Source organism: Pan troglodytes, chromosome 11 (assembly GCF_028858775.2).
Source record: "Pan troglodytes isolate AG18354 chromosome 11, NHGRI_mPanTro3-v2.0_pri, whole genome shotgun sequence".
In the NCBI taxonomy this organism is placed as follows: Eukaryota; Metazoa; Chordata; class Mammalia; order Primates; family Hominidae; genus Pan; species Pan troglodytes.
The window spans coordinates 33,847,391-33,865,270 of record NC_072409.2 but is presented as its reverse complement, the minus strand read 5'-3'; the positions used below and the strand labels follow the sequence as shown (position 1 = coordinate 33,865,270).

The following is a 17,880-nucleotide window of genomic DNA, read 5'->3' as shown; positions in this document are numbered from 1 at the left end:
CAATCTTCGGAAAATAATAAAGGCAAAAGGCATTTGAAAAAGCAATTTATGACCTATATTAAATTCATTATTTATTAGTGTAAAAAGTAAATATTAATCACCACATGATGTATTATATATTCATTTTTAATTGTTCATTTATTTACTGTACATTGTCCACCGCACATATAAGCTCCCTGAGGATAGGATCTTGTCTGTTTATTACCCTACAACATCCAAAAAATCCTGTAATAGAGCCTGACACATAATGGGTGCTCAATAAATATTTTTGAACAAATAGGTGAGCCACCTCACATATAAAATGAGAAATGTATGTTTGTGGTATCTGAGGTAGCAAAGGTTAGTCACCAGAAATTGATTAGATTAAATGCTTCTAAATAAACTGTATTGACATTTAGTCATATACATTCCTTAATAGCTAAGGCATCACCTTTTATTTTCCATAACTTTTCTTGAATTTGATTTATAATAAGACTAATATAAATGAAAGAGTTCCCTGGTAATGCGTCCTAAGTTTTAATTTAATAAAACATAGATAGCCTGGTAGCATAGTGCTACTCTTGGACTTTGAGAAGAGACCAGGCTGAAACAAGGACTTTTTTTCTACTCTGCATTAGATCACATGGAATCTAAGTAGTAGAAAAACTAGACAGAACTAGTGACTGACAAAAATTGCAACATGAGTATAAGAAGTGGCAGAAGAAATTAAGTCAAGTTATCCAATGTACTAAGGAGCACAGGGTTTTGGGCACTGAGGGATAAGACAGAGATGGCTCAAAAGTGAGATCATCTCTATTTATGCTCCCTGTGGGGCAGCACCCATGTGAGGAAGTCCCACCTCCATTGAAGGAATTGAGTCAGTGATGGTCAACAGAAGAAAGCATTCCCTTTACCTACAGATCTTTGAGGAGTCTATGGTAGTTGAAATGTAAAACAGAAATCCAAAGGAAAAGACTAGAGCTACTTCTAACTTGTGAGAGTAAGAGCACAATACCTTCCCATGTGTTAACAGGTAATTATTGTAATTTCATAATATAATAAGTTAATTCATGCATAGCATTTAATAGTACCTGGAAAATCCAAAATCCCCAATACACATCAGCTATTTTATTATTTTTAGTGTTGGGTATACTTTAATAAGTCATAAAGCTTTGAGTTGGCATGCAATTTTTATCCTTTTTTTAGGGCATAACTAATGCTATTAACTCTCTTAGCTTCGAATCTCCTTTTCTATGTTCTGCCTTGTTAGTTAGGGTTGGCACACTAAAAATCACATTTCATTCCTCTTTTGTTAACTAGCTTCTGTTAGACACTACCAGAAGAAGTGCTAGAGGGTAAATGAAAGCTTCGATGAAAGTAAGGGATTTGCCCCTCCCTATTTGCTTCCCATTCCTGTCAGCATCACCCCAGCTTTAGTTATTCACTATGACAATTAGCTGCTTCCAATATTGGTTTTAGTTCCATCTATTTTTCTCCATAATCCAGAATTAATAATCTACCAGCACCATATCCTCAGAGTTTTAAGTCTGTCACTTGGCTCTTATTTCTGGTAAATTATAAGGCCTATCAAGTTTTTAGTCTCTCTTGAGGTATCTTTAAAAGCAATGAAATATGCGACTATCTGCTTGAGAAATGTAGCAAATCAGATGGATAATAAGCAATAGACTGGGTCAAGCAAGACATTTTCTTTTTCTTCTGCAGTTGCTTTCTTGTTTCTAAACTGTAGACTATTAAAAGTCTCTTTAGTACACTCTCAAATGGAATAATTCTAATAATTATATAATCATTATATAATAATCAGAGCCTCAGGGAAATGTGAGACAATACTAAGTGTACCAAGATACACATAATGGAAATAACAGAAAGAAGAAGGCAGAAAAAAATACTTATTTAAGTAATTGCTAAAAACATCACAAATTTGATGAAACACTAGTCTATACATCCAAGAAGATCAATGAATTTTAAGTAAGGTAAACTAAAAAGAGATCTACACTCAGATACACCATAGTCAAAATATTGTAAGATAAAGAAGAAAAAAAAAACACCTCATAAACATCAAGAGAAAACTGGTTCATCATGTGTAAGGGAGCCACTATAAGATTAACAGCAAACTTCCCATCAGAAACAATTGAGGCTATAAGGCAATTGGATAACATATTCAAAGTCCTGGAAGAAGAAATAAAAAACAAAAATAAAAATAAATGTCAACCAAGAAGCCCATGTTCAGCAAAACCATATTTCAAAAATAAAGGTGAAATAAACGTGTTACCTGATAAACAAATTGAGATGATTCTTTGCAGGCAGACTTACCTTATGAAGATACTAAAGGAAGTTCTTCAGGATAAAAAAAAAGTAATACCAAACAGCAATTCAATGCACACACATACACAGAAAGTAATTCAAAAATGCAGTTTAAAAAATAAGTAAGTGAATTAAAATGCTATGTTAGCTTATCTGGTTTGGCTGCCTAAAATTTTCTTGTAAACCTGCATGTTCTTTTTGGTTTATTTTGGAGGGAGAAGAAAGGACATTTGTTCACTTGTTTTAAAGGAATTTCTTTACAGAACTATTCCACTCAACTGCTTACAATACTGTCAACATCTGGCCCTTGGGAAATGCACAGACTTTTTTGTTCCACTAAACTCTGAAAACACAGTTCCTTTCCCTACATTGTTATTTCTCCATGCTCTGCTGCTAAGCGTGGGCAGCTTCAGCCCAAGCCAATATTCCCCAGTAAGAAATGCCAGTCCCTTGAATTTTAAGATGCTTTATAAATAGCTCTCTTGAAAGATCACCTTCCCTTGTAGGTGGTCATGGGGTTGGGGGTAGAGAAGGAAGAGATTATGGTGATGGTAGAATGTACATCATAATCATCTTTGTCCCTACAAAATTCACACAACTGAGGTTCAAACTCTACTACATTCTTCACTTTCTCTCACAGATCCTGGGAGTGTGTGACAAACTAATGTGTACAGAGAAGTGGTTTCACAGTTTTTTAGCATGTTCTAAACAGGTAGTCCATAAACTCACTTTAGTACATAGGAGTTTAGAGTACCTATTATATTGCTCTCTGCTGTTAGAGCATCTGACACAAAATGATATAATGCTAAATGAAATACCAAATATAAAAGTATATCTATGCCATAATCACTTTTAAGTGTTTAAGCCAGCCCTACAGAAAAAAAGAATTCCCTAATCAAGCCTGAATATGACATTGTCCATTGTCCTTGCCCATATTTCCCACACACCATTAATTTTATGACTGGTTACATGGTGATACGGTTTGGACTTGTGTCCCCGACCAAATCTCATGTCAAATTGGAGGAGGTGCCTAGTGGGAGGTGATTGGATCATGGGGGCAAATTTCCCCCTTGCTGTTCTTGTGATAGTGAGTGAGTTCTCATGAGATCTGATGGTTTTAAAGTGTGTGGAACTTCCCCCATTGTGCTCTCTTTCTCTCCACCATAAGAAGATGCGCCTTGCTTCCCCTTTACCTTCTGCCATGATAGTAAGTTTCCTGAGGCCTCCCAACCATGCTTCCTGTTAAGCCTGTGGAACTGTGAGTTAATTAAACCTATTTCCTTCATAAATTACCAAGTCTCAGATGGTTCTTTATAGCAGTGTGAAAACAAACTAATACACACGGCCACAGTTTCCTTAAAAAGTCTAAAATTTTTAGCTAGTTAAAGAAGATCTCATAAAGATGGATCAAAAGATGACTGAAGCCAAACAACAGACTTAAAGAGGGAACTCTAGCACTTTACTGATATATTTAATCCTTTTGATTTTCTCCAAGTGCCTGGCTAGAATTCTTCTTCGTCTCCATCCCAAATGAAATAAAGCAGAATGTTCAAAAGAATAAGAACTCACACTTATGAAAGAAAATTTAAAAAATCATTCTTCATTTCTACTGTTCATATAGGATAGTAAATTAAATAGGTCTTTCTAACTAATACTACCAAAATGAAATCTGAACTACATTCAATCTCCATGCTTAAGGCACAGTCTTTGCTTACTGCATCTGTTGCTATGAAACAATAAATATTTTAGGATCCCTCTAACCGTAATACAATTGGATATCAAATAAAACTGACATTAATATAAATTTGGCATTACAAAAAGTGGATATTTTCCCTAAGGAACCTCTTATTTCATGCCCTGTGGTAGTCATTAGTGCTGTTCACTGCACATTCTGGTTCTCCTTTTAGGAATACAGAAAAATTGCTATTCCCCTTGAAACTGGACCCAAATTTTCTTTGCTGTGACCAATGAAGTTCTAATGGAAGTGGTATTTATTGTTTCCAGATAGAAATATTTATTTGCCAGTGAGAGATCCTGCCACTCCCTCTTCCCCTTGCCAGGTGGAAAAGTACATTTCAAAATAGAGCCTCCATTAGTCTAAGTCCCTGAGTGACTGTCAGAACCTTCCTGCCACTCATGACACATTATACACGTAGCAGCATCAATAAGTAAACCATTATTGCAATAAGCCACAGAGGTTGAAAGGATTTGTTATTACATCCTAACCATCCTACAGCCATTCCTGACACACAAACCCAAACACACAAATAAAGGAAAAGCTATGAGATGAAACAAAGTGACATGACCTGCAAAAAAGGCAGTAATAAGATTAGATTGTTGGAAAATGCCAGTATCAGCTGTGCAGATGGATTTTTAAGTAAAAATTTGGAGATCTGAATCTGGGACTCCTCCATTAGACCTGAACCCTCTACTAGGGCAAAAGGGGCTTTTCAGTGTCACTGTGGATGATTTTACAAGATGTACTTACACAATTTCACAACATTCAGTAATAAGCTATTCACAACCTAGAAAGCATAGACTTGAAAATTTATCATAGCAATTTTCAGGGAGATAGAAGTAAAGTATTTTGTTTTAACACTATCAACAGCATAATTTCTTAAAAGCTGGAGATCAAATGTCCTAAGATGAGTCACATTTTCCAGTGCTCACACATGTAACATATAAGCTAGCAGCAGCACTTAATGGTTTCACGTTAGTACCACTTGCTTATTCCCAGCAAAAGCAGATCAAATGCTCTCTGGAGGAAATAATCTTCAATTTAATTCTGCAGGATACCCAAAGAAAAATTGAATTTACACTCACAAATCACTAAACACAACAGAAGTAAACCGCCATTAGTGAGAGTCCACACTCACAATAACCAGTCATTGTAAATGAACTAAACTCATAATTTTTAAAGTAGTATTATTATAATAGACATATAATATTTTATTTTAAGGGAATACATAACTTTCATTTTATTTTAATATGTATGTTTTCTACTACATAGGAAAAATAGGGGTTGAAGTAAAAAGAAGGAAAAAGTATACTAGGCAAGTAACAATCAAAAGCTGATGTTTCTATATTAATATGTGACAAAATTGATTTAAGATCAAAAAGCATTACTAGAAGTAAAAGAGGAAGTTGCATTATGATAAATGTTTATGTAATCAGTAAAACGTGTATTGTAAGCTTTATTCTCCTAATAAAACAGCCTCAATATATAAAAGAAAACTTAATGTAACTACATATCATCTTAAGTGCTGAAAGAATAAACAGACAAACATAAGAATCAACAGATTTGAACAAAAACATTAACGAGCTTATCAGCCCAACTATTATGGAATATAGATTCTTCTAAAACACATTTGAGACATTTGCAAACATTGATATTATGTTAGGCTGAAAGCAAGAATCAGTAAATTTTAAGGAAGCAATATTAAACAGTCATATTCTCTTTCCTATATACAATTAAGTTAAAGGTAATTAATTAATTTAAAAGCTCCATAACCTGAGACAATTAAAACACACTTCTAAATGATTGAGTAGCAGCAATGTTCAAAATATTTAACTTCTATGGCAAGTGTTCTAGTAAATTAGAATAAATATTTGCCATAAGCAATCAGTGTGGCCATAGTAATTAATGTGTGCCAGCAGTGTCAGCCCTTGCTCATAGGTAAGAGAAAAAAATTACAAACAAAAAAATTAAAATTACAACCCCCAAATTAAAATCTCATAAAACCATGCTTAAGACTGCAGCCAGGAGTACAGCTGTATTAGTTGTTTATAGTTGGTGTCCATTCTGATCGGGTGGCAGCTATGCCATAGTCTTTGTTAAATACATTCACTATTAATCCTGCTAAGAAATAAAGTGTAATTGAATAATGCATATTAACCTTTACTAGGTTCAGAAAAAGTAACTTCTTCTGGAAAATGTTTATACTTAAATTCTTGTAGAAAACTTGACTTCATAAGGAAGAAAAAAGGAAGGAAACAAAAGGAAAGAAAGACAATGAGAAGGAACAATCTAAGTAATTTGAATTCAGAGCGGATATGCCAAGCATTTTGCTATTTATTCATATTATACTATTTCTAATTAAATCTTCATAGTAATAGTGAAAATTATATTTTCTTGTTCTTAATTTACAGCTGAAGAGACTAAGACTCCTAGAGGTTCTAAGTGGAAAAGCTATGTTTCTTTTCTCTAGATGCCTGCTAGTCAGGAGGGAAACATCTGAAAGTCCAGTTGCTTCTGAGTCATGAAAAATAATCCAAAGGTATTAGAAGGCAAGAGAGTTAATAAAGAGAGTTAAGTTACTGGATTTTACCTTGGCATTTCTCTAAAGCTGTTAAACTGGATACTTAGATTAATTCGGGGGACTATGATGACCAAGTCCTGTGATGATTGTGGCCATGATGTAGAGTGGATAATAGTTTGACATTTTCTTGATCCCAGTATTGCATCATCCTCTTGAGAAATTTATGGATATCCCTGTACTCACAGGTAAAGGACAGTAAGCGCTAGGACCAAGGGCTTTAACCAGAAAAGCTGCTGAATAAACCTGGGGTCATGGGTTTTCAGTGCGATGATACTTTAGGGAAGATGAGAGGGTGCAAGAAATTTTTGTTAATTAAGAGAGACAGAAAAACTTAGTGGTAAGGAGACTAAATATGTTGTCAAACTGCTTAGATTGGAATCTCACCTCCACATCTATCTTGCTTGCCTATGCAAGTGATTTAATGTCTTTGAACCTCAGTTTTCTGATGTACTGTGAAGGTTAAACGTACCAGGTCACTCATCCACACTTACAGCATTTCTCTCACTGTAGAGAAAGGATGCTTAGTTCAACAAACCAAGGAGGTGGAGAAATAGGGGAGGTTAATTATAAACAGGTTTACTTGAGGTGATAGTGAATCACCAGGTTGATGGAATCCAGCCTGTATATGGAGATGCAAATTAAAACACTAATGATGGACATTCCATTTGATGCTATAGATGGTGTAATTCTTGATGCAAATATTATAGGTAATGCAGAATATGAGAAAAGTAGAGCAACCATTACTAACTTCACCCCACCTTCTAAAGAAGAAAGAAATACAAGCACTAAAAGAGAGGCAAGCAGGCTGTCCAAGGGGTGGAAAAAGAGGCATGGCTATGTAGTCTCAGAGATCACAAAATGAAGAGCCTCCAAAGCCAAAGGGACTAACCTAACTCTAAGAATGGAAATTAGAGATACTAACATCAAAAATATCAGAGATACCCATGTAGAAAGAAAGACTCTGACCCAATGAGTTCAGAAATGGTTCCTCTTGGGCATATTGGAGAGGAAACTCTACACCAGTGAAAAGTCCAAAGTTGTCAAGATCAGTAGGACTCTAAACAAAGACGATAGAGCAATTATTTTGCTGAGCCTAGAGAGGAAATTATTTTGACTGTCTCTGGACCAACATCCATAAGGTTTCTAGAGAAATGGGAAAACGAAGAAGGCGACTTTTCCTCGTTGCAAATTAATTAAAAATGAAACAACCGCTTCAGTGACTTATGTTTTCTGTAGCTCAGGTAAGGGAACACATTAAACATCATTTATGTCACAAATACATTTAATCCTCATAAAAACCTGAAGATATACATAATTTACACAATAAAGAATATGTAGTCCAAAAAAGTTACATGAATTGCCCTAGGTCACACAGCTAGGAAGCCATACTGTGGAGGGTGGAGTGCAACTAAAGAGATTCCAAAATTCATACACTTCTTATTACCGCACCGTAGCGCTCCATTTTTTTCTGATTGCTAAAGGACCTGCCAAGACCTCTCTATCCACCTCTGTAGCAAATAGATAATGACAATGTACAGCTCTGTATGACCTTTAACCGTGTAAAACAGAGTGCTTCCAGACAGGCCAACCAACTCAGGAAGACCATTTCTTTTCTATTTGTTATCTCTAGCCTAGTAATTTTCTCCCACAGGAATATAAAACACAGTCTAATATTTACACCTGAGCAGGCAACTACATCTCAAAGGACATCATTAAAAGTTGACTGACCTACTTCTCTCTGGTACAAATAGGTTACATAGGGATGATATCCCGCGTGCCTGCTAACAGTCTAAAGTCAAGCTTGTTAAAGTGAACTTGTAACTTTTTAACAACACTCTTCCCTCCACAAGTTTTCTGAAGGGAATCTGGGGCTGTTCCTAGGAGATTGATTTCTCCTCTTTAGTTGTAACTAAACAATAAAAAAGGAGCGTATGAGATCATCATGTGGAAAATTTAAAATGGATAATCACTTTATTCTTGGTAAAGAGAGCAGTCCTCTATGAACTGCCATCATCAAGTCATTTTTAAAATGTAATTAGGCAGGCTAAAGAAGACTTATTCCAATAGAGACATAGAGTCACAAACTAGTGAGAAAGGGAATATGATAACACATGCATTTTGTTTGGTCACATGGAATTAATGAGATTTGCCACAGTCCTCACCCTTCTATATTGCTTCACATCCAGTCTGTTTCATTCAAATACATCAATTGCATAGCAGTGAAGATATTTGAGTTTGTGACCCCAGAATACATTAAATTATTCAGGTATTTCAATTTCATCCTGGGAAATTAATTCAGGGCCTACATAATTAATGTTATGATCAAAAAAAAAGAATTAGAGTTGTAAGGAAATAGAATGGATCCAACTTTTGGAATGGAGAGTTTTTTCTCCTGCACTGTTCACATATCCAGGACAGCCATGGGATGGAACAATATAAAGGACAATCCTGCAGCACCAAGGATAGGATTCATTAAGACTTTTTTTCCCAACTCTGATTTACGTAATCTACAAAGACACTTAAAGATGGCACAAAGTAAGAGCACAGGGCCAGTAAGATGACTGGCAAATAAACAAAGAGTGGTAAGTAAATGACCATACTAATCAGCATGGCTTTGTAATCTGACTATCCATCATGCTGATTCAGAATCACTGGGGAAACTATGACCACCCCCAAACAACAAACTGTTTATTCATCTGAATCTATATAGGTGATATTCTATTAAGTGAGGATACCCAAGCTTTCTAGCAGAGGCTGTATCATAAGTATCTATGAGATGCTTCATTGAGAGTATATTATATTGAATATAACACAAATGTGAGCAAGTGTTCAAGGGTTGATCATGCTGCTTAACTTTTTGTCATGATTGCTCAAATTTGTGATGAAATCTGAGAACTTAAATTTGAATGTCTCAAATAATTATACCATTATTAACATTATTTAGCACTAATCGCAACTAAAAATGTATCTGTATCTGTCCCTTTGACATCTGGTAGCATTTGACACGGGCATCTGCAGTGAGAAGGGAATTGGACCATGCTGACCTTCCATCTCCAGTGTTTCTGCCATACTATGCTCTTCACCCACCCCTACTTCACACAGAGCTCCAGGAGAAGCATGATGCTCTAGTTCAGCCCTGGCTATTGGGTTGGTTTGAAAGAGCTCAGGTCTTTTAGGGAGCTGAGGCTCTAGGACATACTAGTGAATGTTGCCGGAATGACAGTCCTGAGCTTTGGAAGTATGAGCCATGCTTCTCTCAAACATTTTCTGCTTTATTTTATAGGAACCTGTGCTGCACGTGAAAATGAAGAACATGTAGTCAGATTGTAGCATTTTCTCTCATTTTGAGACAAATTTCACTGTCCAGAAGAGTATTCTCACAAGACACCAAGTTGTGACCATTTCCCAGTTTGCTATGATTGCGAAACTAGGCCCTGCCAGGGATTTTTTTTTTTAATTAAGAAGTAAGACATGGGCAACAATCAATCATTTAACAAATCTCAGCTGGTATGACATGCTGATAAGCAGAGTAGTGGTTTGGAATGTATCATATTTTGAGAATATCTGCCATGCAACTACCTGGAAAATACACTGAAGGAAGGGAATAATGGAAGTTGAGAGACCAGTTAGGAAGCTGATGCAAAATGCCATTTTATCTTATTTATAATTGTCAAGATTGAATATATTCAAGGTATATATGTATACATTGGGTAATGATTATCAAAATCAAATCAATTAACACATCCATCACCACCTATGCTGTACTTTAGTTATCTTGTTCATCTTTTTTTTTTTTTTTTTCTGAGACAGGAGCTCACTCTGTCACCCAGCCACGGGTCACTGCAACCTCAATCTCCTGGGCACAAGTGATCCTCCCACCACAGCATCCCCATAGCTGGGACTACAGTCATGCACCCCCTTGCCCAGCTAATTTTTTGTAGAGACAGGATTTCACCATGTTGCCCAGGCTGGATCTTGTTCACCTAATAACTGAAAGTTTGTACCATCTGACCAATACCTCCCCATTTTCCCCACTCCCAGCCCCTAGCAACCACCATTCTACCTCTGCTCCTATGAGTTTGACAGTAATGCCATAATAAGCAGGAACTCAGGACTCGTCAGAGTTGTGTCCTACTCATCTTTGTGCCTACTAATGTGCTTGCTGAACTACATTGACGTCAATACACTTACCAAAAAAAAGAGCCTCTTCTAATTTAGATGAAATTATCTTAGACAACTTGCTAATACTTTGTTTAATCAAATTCAATAAGTTTATAATTTTGTCTATTAGAAGCAATACGTATTTTTCTCAACTCATCAGGAATAGATTTCATTCTTTGGAAACAGTGATTCATTTTGATATTCTTTCCATTGATTTATATAACTTCATACTGAAACAAAATGATTTCATGTCTGTTTTATTTACCAAAATCAATTGAAAGTGATTATTTTTGGCATCAATATTAAGCAAACTATACTCAGATTCACTGATTTATAATCAAATGTAACAATGTTAACTGTTTTTTATGGAATTCCTATTAAATGCCAAGAATCAAGATAATCACCCTTTAAACTTTACCACATAACAGTCCTGCAAGATAATTATAACACTAATTTTATAGCTTATTAGAGGTCATCAAGCTACAAATCAGGAAACTGAGGTCCTAATCCATGTATTTCCAACTCCAAAGTCATTCTCCTTCTATAAAAGCAAGGTGCATATTTACAGTCATCAATACTTTTCTAATCAATATAATTAGAAGAGTAGCAGCACTCTTACAGAGTATCTACTATGCCTCCATAACGATGTTAAATTCTTCATATGCATAACCTCATTAATTCTCAGGATAACAACATCAGGTAGGCATTTTTAAGTTTCTAATTTCACACATAAGGAAATTGAAGCTTATAGAGGTGCAGTAACCTTCCTAAGATCATAGAAGCAGTGTTTGACAAAGTGGGGCTAATTCCAGAATCTATGCTCTTAACGAGTTCATTCTTAACTCTTACATGACAGAGAGTGCTTTGCTCCATAGAGTCCTGCAAAACCAGTAACCAGAAGCAGTATGCATAGGAGGGGTCCTTATTTATCATAGAGAACCTCACATTCCTAAATAGTCTCTTCAGCAATACAAGTACTTAATTATTTTTTTAAAAACACATGGAGAATGGCTGAAGGAACATAGAGCAATAGACCAGACCAGAAGGACAGGAACAGCTATCTGTAAATACTTAAAAAAAAAAAAAAAAAAAAACTGTCCTCACTCCTGTAATCCTAGCACTTTGGAAGGCCAAGGTGAGAGGATCACGAGGTCAGGAGCTCGAAACCAGCCTGGCCAACATGGTGAAACCCCGTCTTTACTAAAAATACAAAAAAAATTAGCTGGGCACGGTGGTGAGCGCCTGTAATCCCAGCTACTTGGGAGGCTGAGGCAGGAGAATTGCTTGAACCCGGGAGGCGGAGGTCGCAGTGAGCTGAGATCACAGCACTGCACTCCAGCCTGGGTGACAGAGCGAGACTCTGTCTCAAAAAAAAAAAAAGAAAAAATAGCTGTCATGAGAAAAGTCTGTATTTTTTTGTTGTTGTTCTACAGGGAAAAAGAGTTGCATACAGACAGTTATATATCAACATATCTATATATCTATACCTATAGATATATAATATATATAGTTGACTGTAAATAACTTTCTAATAATTAGAATTGTACAAAAATAACTTGTGTGGCCTCAGGAAGTGTTCTAATCATCACTAGGTATGCAGGCAGAAGTAAGGTAGTCACCAGCCATACTGTAGATGTGTTTCTGTCATCTCATAAGGTTTAGGACTAGGTTTAAGATAATTTCCACCTCTAAGATCCAACTATGTAGAACTTGATGATTTCACTGGTATGATTGTATTTCAGTATGTATGTAATTATCTTTACCTCTACTTTCATAATTCATTATTGAGGTGATTAAGGTTATGCAAAAAAATAGAAACACCCCCTTAAAGAATGTTATAATTATTATTACAGAATTGTTTATAATAGTAAAGAAATGAAAGGAAGATAAATCCCCATTAATTGAAAATAGATCAAATAAAGCTTGAGATATAAATAGAACAGAATACTATGTGGCCTTTATAAATCATGTGTTCCCTGAGTATTTGATAATATGTAAAAAATTACTTGTGATATAGTGTTGAGTATAAAAGGATGCAAATTAAAAGTAAAGGTAGAAGAAATATTATAACCTGTAATATAATGTTACTTATGTTTATCTTTAAAATTTATGACCCTATCTTTTTCTACCATGTCCAAGTTTATATCAAGGCTGATCACAGAGTCTAGCCCATAACAGGTATTAAATAAATATTTTGTGAATGAATAAGGGGGGAACTGTGAGACATAGCTTTAATAATCCATTTTGGAAAAATCAGTTAATATTTTTACAATGTAAATCTGGTCTATGCCTGAGACATAAAACAACATAGTTATCATATGGATGGAACGAAAAAATAAGTCATAGAAGAATATTTCATTGAGGCTTTTTCAGGGATCATATTAAAATCTTACCTCAATTTTTTAAAAGCATGTTAAAAATAAGAAGAAAAGACACAGTTTGAAAGATATTTGCAGAAAATTTGAAGAGCAAAGTGTTAATCATATAATCTAATTAATAGTTCATACAAATGAAGAGAGAAAATATAATAAACACAAAGAAAATGTTCAATCTAATCACCAATCTTAGAAATAAAATATAAAACAAAGTAACATTTTATACAAATAGAAAAGAATACATATATTTTCTGGTTCTAGAAAATGTACAAAGAATGTTCTGTGCAAATATTTCAAGAAAAATATGAAGTGTAATTGGGGGAAACAATTCTGCCTGTGTACTAAGAATTCTCTCATAATTCATATCTTTGTATTCTGTAGTTCTATCTCCAGAAATGTATCTTATCTCTAGTTGAAGCAACAGCAGATTAGATAGCCAAGTACATAGATATCAATTGTAATTACATAAAAATCTCAAAAAATTAAAAAATATGCCCAATAATATGAAAATTGTAGGCTATAGTAATTCCACTTAATAAAATATTCTTTAAATATTAAAAAAGAATATTACGTACACTATAAAAAATGCAAAATCACAGAAAATTATTGATGTAAAGTGGCAAACGCTAACTAAAATTTATTTCTGCTACAATTCTACTGGTATAAAGAAAAATGTTTGCATGTTGTCTGGAATTAACAAAAATATGAAAAACAGAAAGAATTTAAACAGTTGAAATGTAGGATTCTATAGAGTTAACTTAGTATTATTTACGCAGTACAAAAAAAATCAAATCTGTGAATTTGTGAGAAAAGTTTAACTTTTCTGAGAACTTTCGGACATTCTAACTGGAGCCCCAACTTATTATAATGCCATCAAATACAGACATATTCAATGAATACTCCAAGAAATGTATGGCTGGGGAAGGTTTTCTTTAGATCAGAATAACTGGGTCTTTGGAATATGCAGAAGTCAGGAACTGTATCCCTAGAGAATCCTATAATTTTTTAACTTACAACCTTAGGGACTGAAGAAGTTTGTAAAAGTAATTGCTGAATTCACCTCCAAAAAACTTGAGTCTCCCTTGAGTAAGCACCAACTTAAGAACAAATTATGGGAAAACTAGAGTTACATCACTGATCATTATGCTTAATATATTTTATTTCCTTGATATCCTCTTAAGAATATTCACATACAGCCAAATTGCCTGATTGTGCCTACTCTTCCTCACATTTCTTTTTAGGAAAGAGGAGGCACTGTATCCAAATTGAGAATCTTCTGGTATCATCTGAAAAGTACAAATGAAATTCAAATTCCTGGGAATTTTTTCTATTACTTAACAGCATGGAATGGTATGGATGATTTTAAAACCCAGTCAGGAGGTAAGATAAAGAGGGAAGATTTTATTATGATTATTTCAAAAGAAAAACATCTTATCAACAAAGATTTTTGAGTTGACATGGTCGTTGCTTGTGGTATTTCAAAAATATAAATATTTAATATATATATCAAGGAAAAAAATGCAAAAACTCAGTCATCAACTACCAGACCAGGAGACTTTATTTAAATTTTTCTCTTTAATTCCAAAATAATCCAGTGGCATGCAGTCTCTTTTGAGATCACAGAATTAATTCATGTGAGGAAAAGAAAGTTGTTTACAATGCAACAGACTCATAAATAATAGGCTAATGGTTGTTGTACTCAAGTATCTGGTCCACTAAGTCTTAAGTAACAGTAACATGGAGAAAGAACACACGGCAATTTATATATTATTCATATATAAACTATGCCTAATAAGGGTTTGAGAAAGCATATAATTAAAGGTATTTGCAGTAAAAATAGAATTAACAACAAGTAATATGAAAGAGAGGTGAGAAATAATTATAACTGAGTGTTAGTTCGAACCCCAGGCAGCCAGGGTAAAAGAAAAAACATTAAATTTTTGTGAGTTCTTATTTACATAATAAATCAAATTCCACTGTACTAGCCCTTAATTTCCCACAATAGACCTGAAAGGAATTTGGGGTAGGCTTTCATTTGAAGTCATTATTGTAGATAATGTCTTTATAAATGGTTTCCAAAAGGGGTAAATTTATTCTCTATGTGCATAATTATCATAAAGACCCTTTTTGAAAGTTCATCTAATTAAATTGTGGTTTTATAAAATTTTTGTACTTTAAAATAAGTGAACACTGCAGAACAGTGGTAACCTTTACTACTATCAGATATTGAACATTTTCTGCATTGATCCCGCTGGGAGCTACAGACCGGAGCTGTTGCTATTCGGCCATCCTTTGAAATCTCAAATTAGTTTCTTTGTAAAAAAAAAAAAAAAAAAAAAAAAAAATTCATAGTAGTATTTGGGTTATTTTGACAATTAAGTGATAAAAATTATATGAAATGTCAAATACATACTAATACTTCACATGTTATAAATTGCCCTTCCCTTTGTGAGCTGAAATAATATGTCTTTCCTCATGGTGTTTTAATTGAGGGTTAGAGTATATCTATAAATTGATAGTTGGCATGTCCATTAAACTTTGTGTAATATCAATGGTCTTAACTGATCTCTTTAGAAAAGCTGGAGATTACAAGATTGTTTCTTCTAGGGAGTATTTAGGATACAGATGTTACATGGTTTTGCTGAAAAAAAAATTAGTACTTTAAATATTAGGCCTTCAAGTAGCTAAGTTAATAAAGCAAAGCAAAACAAGGTTAGATGTTTTTCTAGAAAGTTAGAGTTTGACTTCTGGCTTGAATTAAAAAGTCATAAACTTTGCTTAGGCCTATTGCAACACTAAAGCAGCCCCAGAGCATTGAATCATAGACTGATTGTTTCTTACAGGGGCTGGGAGAGAGGGATTTGAGGTGGCAGGATTCCAGCTAGTTTAAAGCCTGCTGCAAATACAAACTTCATCTTCTTGTAACAATTCTGTTCTAGGCATTAATGGTCTGCAATCTCCTTTGAGATCCTCTGATTAAGTTAGGAACTCAAGTTCTTTATCTTGGTTACCTCCAGAAAATAATAAAGACTGTTACCCAGAAGATTTTAAGTGTAGGGATATAAATGCTCTAGATCCAATACAAAAACTAGTGAGTTCCTGTGGATAATTGGAAAGGACACACCTGCACAATTCAGCCACATTGTGCAATCTCTAGACAAAATTGCTGTACTATTTCAATTGTTTCAACATTTTTTACTCTGAGTTAGTCTTCCTAACATAATTATAGACAACTGCTTCAGCATTTTTCACTTTTGTTTACATTTTACTTTTATATATATTTATTTAGAAATGTAGATATTCAGAAAAGTAGAAAAAAAGTTATCTAAAATAACCATTCACATTTTGGATATTTCTTTCCAGTCTTTATTTTCTGTCTGGGTTATCTTGGTTTGTTTAGGTTTTGGTTTTGCACACAATGTTATAATATAAACTTTTGTTTCTGTTTTAACTTAATTATCTTAAAATAATTTAAACATGACTTTTATGTTCATACAAACTCCTCACAAACATCATATTAATAGGTGCATAAAGGCCCATTACATGAGTGTACTATGATTATTTAACAATTCCACCAACATTAGACAAAAATAAAAACTCTTTTAAAAGATAATATCCAATAATAGCAAAGATCTGGAAAGAATAAAATTATTTGATACTAGAAGTCCCATGGAAAGTGATTTATTAGAAACTATTCAGCATCTTAACAATCTTCATTCCCTGTTCCCAAGAAGATTCTGGGAATCCATGTTAGGAAATTAAACCTAAGGGCAGAAAAACTGTAGGCACAACGCCTACAGGGTGTTTGTTGCTCTCTTCTTAAATTACACCAGCATTGCAAGAGTAATTCAAATAATTTATTCTATATTGTCCATTATCCCTTTTTTCCCATTTGAAAGCATCGAAGCAGACTGGTGATTTCTCTTATAAGTATTTGCGAGTGAAATTATGATTGCAGCAACCATCTTAGGGCTGTTAGGATACTATTTATACCATAATTATTTTCCAAAATTAATTTCCAAATAGGAATCAATGTTTAGATGTTCCAACAAAGGAAAAGAGAGGGCAGTGTACCTGATTCATATCTTGCCTGAAAAAACTTCAATGCAGAGAGGCCTCTATGAAAATTTCATTGACAGATTCAGAGTAGGTTAATATATGCAGCTATAGTCATTCAAATTCCTATCTTACTACCAAAAAAAGTGTATGCTGGCCTACCTAACACTTTCTGCCTTCTTTGTAATTTATGCCTAGAAAGTGGGATGCAGCTTGAACTAGTTGAAAGCCCTCATTTCCATAGCCAATAGAAATATAAGCATCCAGCCAGGCGTAGTGGTTCACGCCTGTAATCCCAGCACTTTGGGAGGCCAAGGGGAGCGAATCACCTGAGGTCAGAAGTTTGAGACCAGGCTGGCCAACATGGTGAAACCCCATCTCTACTAAAAATACAAAAATTAGCCAGGCGTGATGGCAGGCACCTATAAACTGGCTGCTTAGGAGGCTAAGGCAGGAGAATTGCTTCAACTCAGGAGGCAGAAGTTGCAGTGAGCCAAATCACACTACTGCACTCCAGACTGGGTGGCAGAGTGAGACTCTGTCTCAAAAAAAAGGAAAAGAAATACAAGCATCTTTTTATGCTGACTATGTTGCCTGACCATTGTAAACTGGAGTTTTCATAGAAAGCAGCACAACTTGTGGGCAAATGACTAGCACAGAAATGGCAA

The 17,880-nt window shown here is 34.6% G+C and overlaps 1 protein-coding gene across 1 annotated transcript in view; it reads right to left on the bottom strand.

The window, feature by feature from the left end:
- Positions 1 to 17,880, bottom strand: part of OR13C5 (olfactory receptor family 13 subfamily C member 5) — a 42,980-nt gene that overhangs the window by 14,262 nt on the left and 10,838 nt on the right. The gene's annotated exons all lie outside the window — the stretch shown is intronic.